Consider the following 10,000-nt stretch of genomic DNA (forward strand, 5'->3'; position numbering starts at 1 on the left):
AGAACGGCACGGCTGACTGGCACGAGATGGTGGATGCTTTGCCTCTAAAGCCTCAGCTGAGCTTTCCTTTGGGGAGCACTTCTTCCTCACACACTTTATGCTGTTTAGAAGATGATGTGGTTGCTTGGTTGTAGGGGAAGTGGTGTCTTTCTAATGTATTTGGGCAGATGAGTTCATGTCATGTGCGAATGTACGTACTCTAGTAGCGAAACCTCCCTGACATGCATATGCGTGCCATACTAGTAGCTCCCTATGTACCATGGAAGGAAAGCAGGCTTAACTTATTTTCTTTAAGCCCTAACTGTTGGAGTGTTGAACTCATGCCATCCTAAGGTCACCACGATAAAATAAGGCCCACGCTTCTGTGTTATATGTGTCTGTACATTTGTAATCACTTAGCTGCAACGGCAAGCGTGAAGAAACACTACGGGTACTCAAGAGAGCCAGTCAGACAGGCGCTGCCGTAAGAGCCATGATGAGCATGGGTGGGCCGGGGTTCTCAGCTGTGATCACATTAAGCTGGGAAAGTGACCTCTTCTGATCATCCTCTGCCACACACTAACATGAAATGCAACCGGCCCGATTGGATTACGTGTTCCAATCGATCAGCAACATAAACCCGACCCCCCCTACTTGCATGGCCTGAGGGAACGATGCCTATCCACGTCTAATTATTTCATACGCTTTCAAATATGGAAAAAATATCTCTGAGACAAATATGGATGCAAAGTGCAGCTAACAGCTAACTGATGTTGCAGTAGCTTCCTGGAAGCACTTGTGCCTATGTACTTTCTACAGTGTGTATGAATTCAGTACTGTCTATAGTCTGTGAAATTGAAATTGTGCTGCCTATTGCCAAATTAGATATTTTCATGAATATTTACAACATAATAAACTAATATTTACTTAAGTACAGCAAGTGTAGCAGATAATATGTCTATTTCTGGAAATTCAAAATTATGGACCATAATGGAGAAGACCCACCTGCAATTTTCTCTGTCATAATGAATACTTAGAATTTGATGGTGGTAGTAAGTATCAGTGGAAATGATAACATTTGTGGATGGGCAGCATGAATTCTGAAAATAAACTACTGAAAATATTACACAGTGCACATCTAAAGAGAGCAGACAAATGAGAAACATAGCCTATCTACAGTATTCGATGCTTGAAAATAAGAACATTCCCTTTTTTAGTTTGAGAGGAGAGGAGGATAAAAGTCACTCTCATTAGTCACGTTACTGTCTTCTCAGAGAAGAACATTCTAGGTTGTGGTTGAGCTCCAAAATATATCATAAGATGGTTGCTCTTCTGGGTTGCAAAGTTTTGGATAACATACTGTAGTGGTGCAGTTTTTTATTGAAAACCTCGGCCATGATGCAACCACTTGAAATATCAGAAAAACAAAGTTAAGCTGCCCTCAAAGTACACCAACTTAGTGCAATGAAGATTTCATAAGTGCATGGGCACACACGTCAGGCCTATTTGCTAATAAACCACATGTAACATATGTTCACAAATGGAGACATTAAGCAAAAATGTCAATAAAAACCCGGCGAAAAACATTCTGGCGTAATTGAAATTCAAGAATATATCACACGCTCTGCTGAGTTTGTGCATAAGTACAAGAGATTAAAAAAACTTTAGGGAGATAGGAGGGGGGTCCTCATTGTCTCTGCGGCTCTGTTCTTCTCCGTCTCGCAAAAGCGTTGCTGCAAATACTCGCGCCGCTGTCAATGATTCTAGAAGCGGGTGAGGAAGAGGATAGCTTTTTCATACTTTTGAAATTCCCCTGTGGTGTAACCATCAGATTGAGAGTCCTTGTCTGATGCACTGCTGTAGAATGATGAGGAGAGTCTGTGTAATTGTGCAGGGGTAGGTACAAAGAAATAATTGCACATCTAAAGTATATTGAAGAGAAGAGATGAGACATGTGAATGTGTGAACATCCCCTTCTCTCTTTTTCTCTCTGCGGCACATATACACACACACCCATCCAAAAAAACTGGCACAAAAGGTGTGAATGGTAGCCAAGGTGCTATTTGCCATTTTTGTCATCACATTCTCCTACCACCGCCAGGGAAGCCTGCCATGGCCAAGGAGGTATGCTATGTTCCTTCTCTTTCCAGATACCTCTCTCTACTTCTCTACATTTGTCCCAACCCATATCTATCAACAGCAGCCCAGATTCTACCCCCCCGGCCCCCTTTTCTCCAACCCCATCCAATCCCCCCTTCAAAAAACCTTGCTCACTCAGCTATTTATAGAACAGAGAGGCACCTCTGAAGGTCAGAGGCATTCTGGGAAAAAATGGTGTGAATCATAAAGTGTGCATGATAATGCTTTGATTGGGCTGACCCGAGTGCTATTGTGAGGTACTCGGGCCCAGTCGCAGGCTACACGTACCGTTAAAAGGTTTGCTAGAACTAGAATAGCAGCGGAAATATAAACCGGAAAGAAGCACATGCCACTGACCCTTTTAGTAATGTATATGAATCACGTTGGGACGCTGTTTGGGGTGGGAAAAACAACAAAACACAACAGAAGGAGGGCAGCAGAGACAGCAGAGAAAAAAAAAAGCAAAAGGAGCAGAGACAGAACAGTGACAAACACAACACAACTCTACACTGACCACACTGGCATATCATTATGAATACAAATGGGATGAAACAAAGAAATGAGACAGTCCCTTGGACAAAAACGACAAACTCAGCAGGAAACCGTGTTTAGTGGTGATTAAAGAAAGTGTTAGAAGCGCGAGAAGAGAGCACTCGGTCATGAATCCCACCAGTCATAATTACTGTTACAGCACACAGCTTGTGTGCATGGGTGTGCGTGCGTGCGTGCGTGCGTGCGTGCGTGCGTGCGTGCGTGCGTGCGTGCGTGTGGGTATGCATCCGTGCGTGCGTGCGTGCAAGCGCACGTGTGTGTGTGTACTGATATGAACCCCCATGCGCTCTTTTTCTCTGGATGTATGCTAACAGCAGTATGTATGCTAACAGCAGTAGCCTCCACATCTTACATTCCATGTTTGGAGAGTAATGAGTGAAACAACACTTCACAGAGAGATGCCTAACCACTTTCCCTTTAGTGTTTTATAACTATTCACCCAAGCAATGATGAACATGTTTCACTTAATCCAGAGGTCATATGAAGCCATTGCAGGCACTAGTTACAATACAGTTTGAATTCACTGGTGCATTCTGGGTGCACTGCAGGCTTTGACAAAGCCGTAAGACTTGATTTCATGCTGTTAGGGCTTAACACTCCTGAATCTCTTCATTTAATGGATATGTACCTCCTTGAACTGTGCATCAGCAAAGTGAAGACAGCACTTCACTGCTTCTCCACTTCCACCAGCTTCCACACTTCCAATGCTGCACTAGTGCTTGACACCCTGTGGTCATAATTGGCAGAAATGTGCCATGTGCTTTTAAACATGGCTCTGAAACACTCTTAATGTTAATGTTTAGATGGCATTTTCTCAGTCTATTTCCTAAACTAGTCGGGCTGTACATTGCCGTGAGCTATTTATGTGGGTATGTATGAGCGTGTATATGAGAGAGTGTGTGTGTGTGCGCGCGCACGCGTGCATGCACACCCGTGTGTGTGTGTGTGTGTACATGCATGCGTGTTTTTGTGCTTGTGTGATTGCTATCCGTCTCTGTGAAGATTGACAGGTGTGTATATTACATAACTGCATCTTTTCCTGAATAGTGTGAGATCTTCATGATAATACCATCATAAAAAAAGAAAACGTTCCAGGATCGAGCTGGCAATTCTCACTGTAATGTTACTATGTTACCACACCAAGCCACGCAAAGTGGCACAATTGTGTCCCAACAAGTTTTCAACTCATACCATACATAATGTTGTGTGCATGTTTTATATCTGCACAAATATGCACAGTGCTATGGATGAGAGAATACAGCATGTCTAATTTAGAGGTACACCAGCGTATGACAGAAGCTTTAAATCGCCATAGGTTGTGTGACTGACTGCAGAAATGTAGGATTTCAGCTTGAAACCCTGGGAGAGCACACAGATTGATGGACATGAACTGGGGGTCAGTGTGGAGAGAGGCGTCTGCTTAAATCAATACAAATCAAACAGGCCAGTACTCACCACATTGAGAAGTGAGTTTCCTCTCAGCCATGGCTTCTGCTTGTCCAGTTTCACTATGCTGTTAGCCGGCTATTTCTGTGTGAAAACAGAGGAGAAAAGACGGGTTTAGTGTCAGAGAAGAAAAGAAAGAAGAAATGGAGGCAATAAGCATTAGAATATTCTGAATCGACATACACGTATAGAGGACAAACACACATTCACCATTGGTATTAAAACGACACCTAAGATGGCCTCAGACACCAGCGGGTTAAATATTTTTCTACTGTGTTCAATCAGTGTGAAAGACGTTTTTACACTGGTTTAGCAAAGCTACCATTAAAACGGTCTGTAGAAATGATAGGCTGACCTGGCACAAGTTCAGTGGAAACATGGATATACAGAGCAGCCATTCAAGGTTATCTTTTGGCGTCAGGAAATGGGTAACTCATAGTGCTACAAAATGGATATTGTTTAAGTACATTCAATTGAAAATTAATGGAAGTCAAAGAAGGGGCACATTTTGGCTCTGGGACATCTCTGATGATTAAAAATTGAAAGCCTTAAAATTTTCTTAAAAGTCTTTAGAACTCTGGAGATAGGATAGGGCAGTAATATGTCTGTCTTCATCTTCCAAAAAGTTAAAGTCAATACGAAGTGAGTTGATATCTATACACTTCACGACTTCCTATCCTTTCTATCCTGTGCTATCCTATCCTAGTATATCCTATCCTATTGATGTAGTCAAGTTGCAGTATCTCTTGTTATTCAACATAGGTGTGTGTGTGTGTGTGTGTGTGTGTGTGTGTGTGTGTGTATGGGTGTGTGTGTGTGTGTGTGTGTGTGTGTGTGTGTGTGTGTGTGTGTGTGTGTGTGTGTGTGTGTGTGTGTGTGTGTGTGTGTGCGCGCGCGTGAGTATGTACGTGTGTGCGTGTGTGTTTGTAAAATGTCAATATGTTTGCTTTGGTCTGGCCAAACCAGTTGTGTAGTCCTCCCTTGTCCCTCAACAACATTGTTAATGACCTATTATCCATCTTGTGAAATGTGACATGTTGACATAAAACTTATCAATCCATGTTAATTAGCCGTCTGTGCTGTGGACTTGTCCCCTGAGCTGTTTTTTTTTTTAACACTCTGGCTAAAATGATGGCTTAGCTGTGTCGGACTTCGGTTGTTTTTCAGGGAGCATTGAAACGAGCTCACTAAATCATGCGCGTTGCCATCATTTGAGGGGCCCTTTACCAAGCTATCGTTAAAGTGCAGCTCTAGTGATTATGCCCGCTGTGTGCCTGCACTGCTAATGAACAGTAATTTGCCAGAGTCTAACATGTTTTAAAGTGCCTCTGAGTACTTTCTTTCGCTTTTGCCCTTATTTTCGCTTCCTTCCTGCCTTCCTTCCCTCCTTCCTTCCTGCCTTTCTTCTCTTTTTTGTCTTCTGAGAGGGGTATATGAGACATCAAAAAAAGAAAGTTTGTTTCAGGACACTCTTGTAAAAACAAGTCTGACACCATGAGCGGTTAGTACCCTATTAAGTGGTTCAAGGACAATGGGTGTCCCTCTGTTTGATCATTTATCTGTGGGATTCTCTCGTTAAGCCTCAACTCAGCTTTCACCGTGCCCCTTGAATATTGATGGATCGCTAGAGTGCTCAAGAGTGGCCAGGAAGGCAAGTCATTTTTTATGCTTTGAAAGGAAATCCGGATACACCTTGGGCGGTTCTCATCCCTCACTCTCGCCTCCCCTGTGTGGTTTAGGGCCAAATCTTAGCAGCTCCGCTCTGAGGGACAGTAAAATGAAGAAGCACATTGTGAATTCAAGACCCAAGAGAAAGACCACAAGGTGTGCTATAGAGTGCATAGCTCAATATTTAGTCCTGCCAGGGCCGCTGAAAGCCTTGGATGCACCCTCTCAATACATGCAATGTACCCAACTCTTGCACCAACCCCCACCCCACCCCCTTCTCTGTGGGCACAGGACAACTGACCCCTTTTCCCACCCTGTCCTGCCACCTCATTGCTTCAGGATGCTATGATTATCACAACAGTCATATGCATGTGTTTTGTGCCCTGACAATTGAAGCTTTTTTCTCCTCCCTAACATTTTATCACCTGCTATAGAAGAGGCAGCGCTTGCCTCCCCGCACTCTCTCCGCCTTTTTTTGTAAACACCCACCGCACTTCAGCAACTAGGCTGGTGCTTCTGATAAGGGTGCCCAACCTGCACATAAAGCAAGGCATTACCTGCCGTGGAGGTCCAGAGCATTTGCATATTGCATGGCAGAGGACCGCAAGAGAAGAATAACTATAGAGTCAGCCAAAGCATCCAGGACATAATCATGAAAAATGTGCAAAGAAACTCAATCTATTATCCGCCAGTCAGTCTAAGCTTTGAATTATACACCAAGTCACAGATGAGGAAGAGAAAGAGAGAGAGAGAGAGAGAGAGAGAGAGAGAGAGAGAGAGAGAGAGAGAGAGAGAGAGAGAGAGAGAGAGAGAGAGAGATGAGGAGGAGGAGGAGGAGGAGGAGGAAGAGAGATAAGAATGAGGAAAAGAAACTATGCCGTATCAGACAGATGTCAAGGATTTTATTTTTCTGTTTCTCTTTGGGTTTTTTCCCTTTCCGTTTCCCCTTCTCCCGACAAGGTCAGATGCATGTCTGGCATGCACAATGCCAAAGGCACAAACAGAAGAGCTACTAATAAGAGATTGTGAACCGATATGTGGGGTCAAGACCTAGAGGTCCCGAGAATCTTGAAGGGAAAAAATACATCTGACGATGTTTGTGAGAATGTGAAGTATTGGGGTCATGTTTTATTACAACAAATCACACCTGCACCTATTATTGCAACAAATCACACCTGCCAAAGCTGCAAGAGAGTAAACTGGTACCAATAATAATGGCCTGTGTGTCTGTGGAAACCGAATGTAATTTTACAGAGAGAAGAGAATCATGGCTTTTCAAAAATGAAAACTCAAAAATGTGCAATAATGTTACCGACTAATGGTAGATTCGCATCTGGAAAAAAAGAATAAAAATGACACGATAGATAATAATCAATCAGGCGAAATACTATTAGCTATCAGCTATCTTCTCGGGGAAGTTTAAATGATGTTGTCAGTCACTCCTTTGCTTCTTATTAGTAGTCATGAGGAGGCCCAGCTGTTCCGGGGGCTGCATATATAACATGTCAACATGTAATGGACGTTGGCGTGTTCGGAGTGCAAATGCTAATGCTAATCCACATTTGTGGTGGTGGTAATTCAGCCATAATGTGAAACTCAGTATGCTGCTTATACCATTTTAGCCACAGACGCCCACTTTTCGGTATATATATTTGTGATCATAATTTCTTTTTTATGTCGAGATTTGATCATATCTACATATTTGCTAGTGCTATGGTGTCTTTTCACCATATGCATATGTAGCCTACCACCCAATTCACATGGGATAAATATTACCTGTGGACCACTGTATAATTCGGAATAATTCCAGAGAATGTCTCAGTTCTTAGTTCCGTGGGAATGCGCCATGTCCCTAATGTGTGAAGTAGCAATTCTGAAGCAAAATACTGTACTGTATTTCAGTGGAATCACAGATATACAGCGAAAAGTTATGTGTGAATGTGCTTGTGTCATTGCTAAGTGTTTGTGATTGCAAGTGCACGTGTATTGTCTTTTTCTGAAATAATTTAGGATACTGGCGAATGTTTGATGTAGGCTATCAATCAAGAGGCCTTGTAATTAATCACCTACATCATTTTTTGATGAGTCTGCGTGTAGAAGTTTGTGTTGGGGGGTGGGGTGGGGGTGGCTCGTCTCGGTTAGGTTAAGAACCACTGGGCTACAGCACCATACACATAGTTCTTATTCTATCAGTGTATCGGCAGGCATACACATTTCTGTGACAGACACGTGGCTATTTCCTCTAACACACAGGCCAACGACAATCATTGTAAAACGGCTTCTAATCTCGGATGCATTATGCAACACGCCCTGTCCCCATATCCTATCCAGCCATTTAATAAATACACAGTCTCCAGATCGCCTCCAGCGTCACAACCCACGGCAAGGCAGTTATCATGCTGTTGAAAAGAATGAGAAAAGCCATTGACCTTTCAGTGGCAGAGAGGGCTGCCGAGGCAGACTTGGGCAAATGAGTCAGAAGACGCCCGTGAACCAGAACCATTATCATCCGGCTCTGGGTTATCACCTTTCTGATCAAGTCAATTAGACATTTTCTTCTGTCAGAGCGGAAGGGTGTGTGAACCTTTTCAGACAGAAGTTGAAAATTGAAAAACAGAAATAAAACAGCAAAAATAGATCCGAAAATTAAAAAAATAAAATCTCTCCAAATTGGGCTGGCTTGACCCCAAGCAACCTTTTTTGAAAAAGGAAAAGGGAATCGGAAATCTCTCTTCTCGTATTCCGTTGTCATTATGGTCGGTCTGGTGAAGACTGGGTAGATGAGGTTTGTGGTAATCTCCTGTGTTTCGGGAAGGAAGCTGCTCATCGCGGCTGGAGCCACAGAACCCATATGGGCAGCATGTGCTGTCAGCTTTGATTTCATTGATAAAGCGTCAAGGCAATTTCCCCTGTCACTGTGTCTCCATTAGATGTATATTGGATGGTGTGGAGAGACAATGCGGGAAAAGGCATTGTGTACATGCACACACACACACACACACATACTGTACACACATGCGCGCGCACACACACAAGCAAGCACGTGCAGGCAAACACACACACACGTGCCATGCCATGCCATGTCTTTGCCAGTGCTCTGCCAAAAGCTGTTTCTCTATTTCCATTATTTGTTTGTTTGAGGGCTGTAGAGTGTTCGTCATGCCCCATTTCATCACTTGTTTGTTTCACAAGGATATCAGAAGTGTATTTCTGTTCGTTTAAACTCGAGATGTAAGACACTTCTGAGGAAACTTATTTTGCAAGATGTACTTGTCACAGCATTCATCTGGGAGCAAACATCAGTTCCAGCAAGCAAAATTTGTTTGATTTGATGTCGCAGATTAGTCAGCAATATCGGAAAACAATTTACAGTAGTTACTGTGCTATCCCTAAGCAAAGAATCTTTGTAACTCTTCTGTTTTCCCAAATGCATAAACTACTAAAAGGCTCAGCACGGTATAAAATCGTATAGTGCTATAGGATGACTAATACGTATGTATCAGTCAAGTGTAAAGTTTTCGGTCGCATTGGTTTGTCTGTCTGTCTGTCTGTCTGTCTGTCTGTCTGTCTGTCTGTCTGTCTGTCTGTCTGTCTGTTTGTTTGACTGTCTGTCAGTAACCTGGTGCTCACGCAGATGGATATTAGTGTAACGAAGATGCACAAAGCACTAAGGGTCTGCGCGAGAGCCCGGCTAGTCTGTCAGCAGGATAATTCAAAAAGTTATGAACGGATTTGGATGACATTTTGTAGAGTTGTTATGAATGACAAAAGGAACAATTGATTACATTTCGGTGGTGATCCGGATGACGATCTGGATCCTGGATTTTTTTAAAGATTCTTCAACATTGCGGGATAGGGCGAATTTTGACATTACAGTTTCTATCAAACAATGTCCTTGATGGAGGTCTTCACTCTTTTAGTTATTGAATGAATAAGTAAAAACATCAATTGAATCTATTGTCCATCCCTGCCCTGTGCAATAACAAAGCAGCTCTTTGGCAGCTGCTTTTGGCTTGTGTGAGTCCAATAGAACCACCTCAACCCCCTAGGCCTGGCTCCAGCCGAGCCCTGACCTGGTTTCTGAGGTTCTGAAATTCTAGCGTTGGCCCAACGCTCGGGACGATATGTTATCTGGTCCAGAGTTAGACATTTCCCTGGAACAGGCTGTGCTTCATCACCTCCAAACAGGGATGCGGACAGGGGGGACCCTTAAAGG

General features: G+C 43.2%; 1 protein-coding gene across 1 annotated transcript in view; it reads right to left on the reverse strand.

The window, feature by feature from the left end:
* Positions 1-4,159, reverse strand: part of lingo2 (leucine rich repeat and Ig domain containing 2) — a 143,011-nt gene extending 138,852 nt beyond the window's left edge. Inside the window, exon 1 of the mRNA XM_063189265.1 lies at positions 4,126-4,159. The gene's annotated coding sequence lies outside the window, so the exon portion shown is untranslated. The remainder of the gene's footprint in view (positions 1-4,125) is intronic.
* Between the last annotated feature and the right edge of the window lie 5,841 nt (positions 4,160-10,000).

Source organism: Engraulis encrasicolus, chromosome 22 (genome assembly GCF_034702125.1).
Source record: "Engraulis encrasicolus isolate BLACKSEA-1 chromosome 22, IST_EnEncr_1.0, whole genome shotgun sequence".
In the NCBI taxonomy this organism is placed as follows: Eukaryota; Metazoa; Chordata; class Actinopteri; order Clupeiformes; family Engraulidae; genus Engraulis; species Engraulis encrasicolus.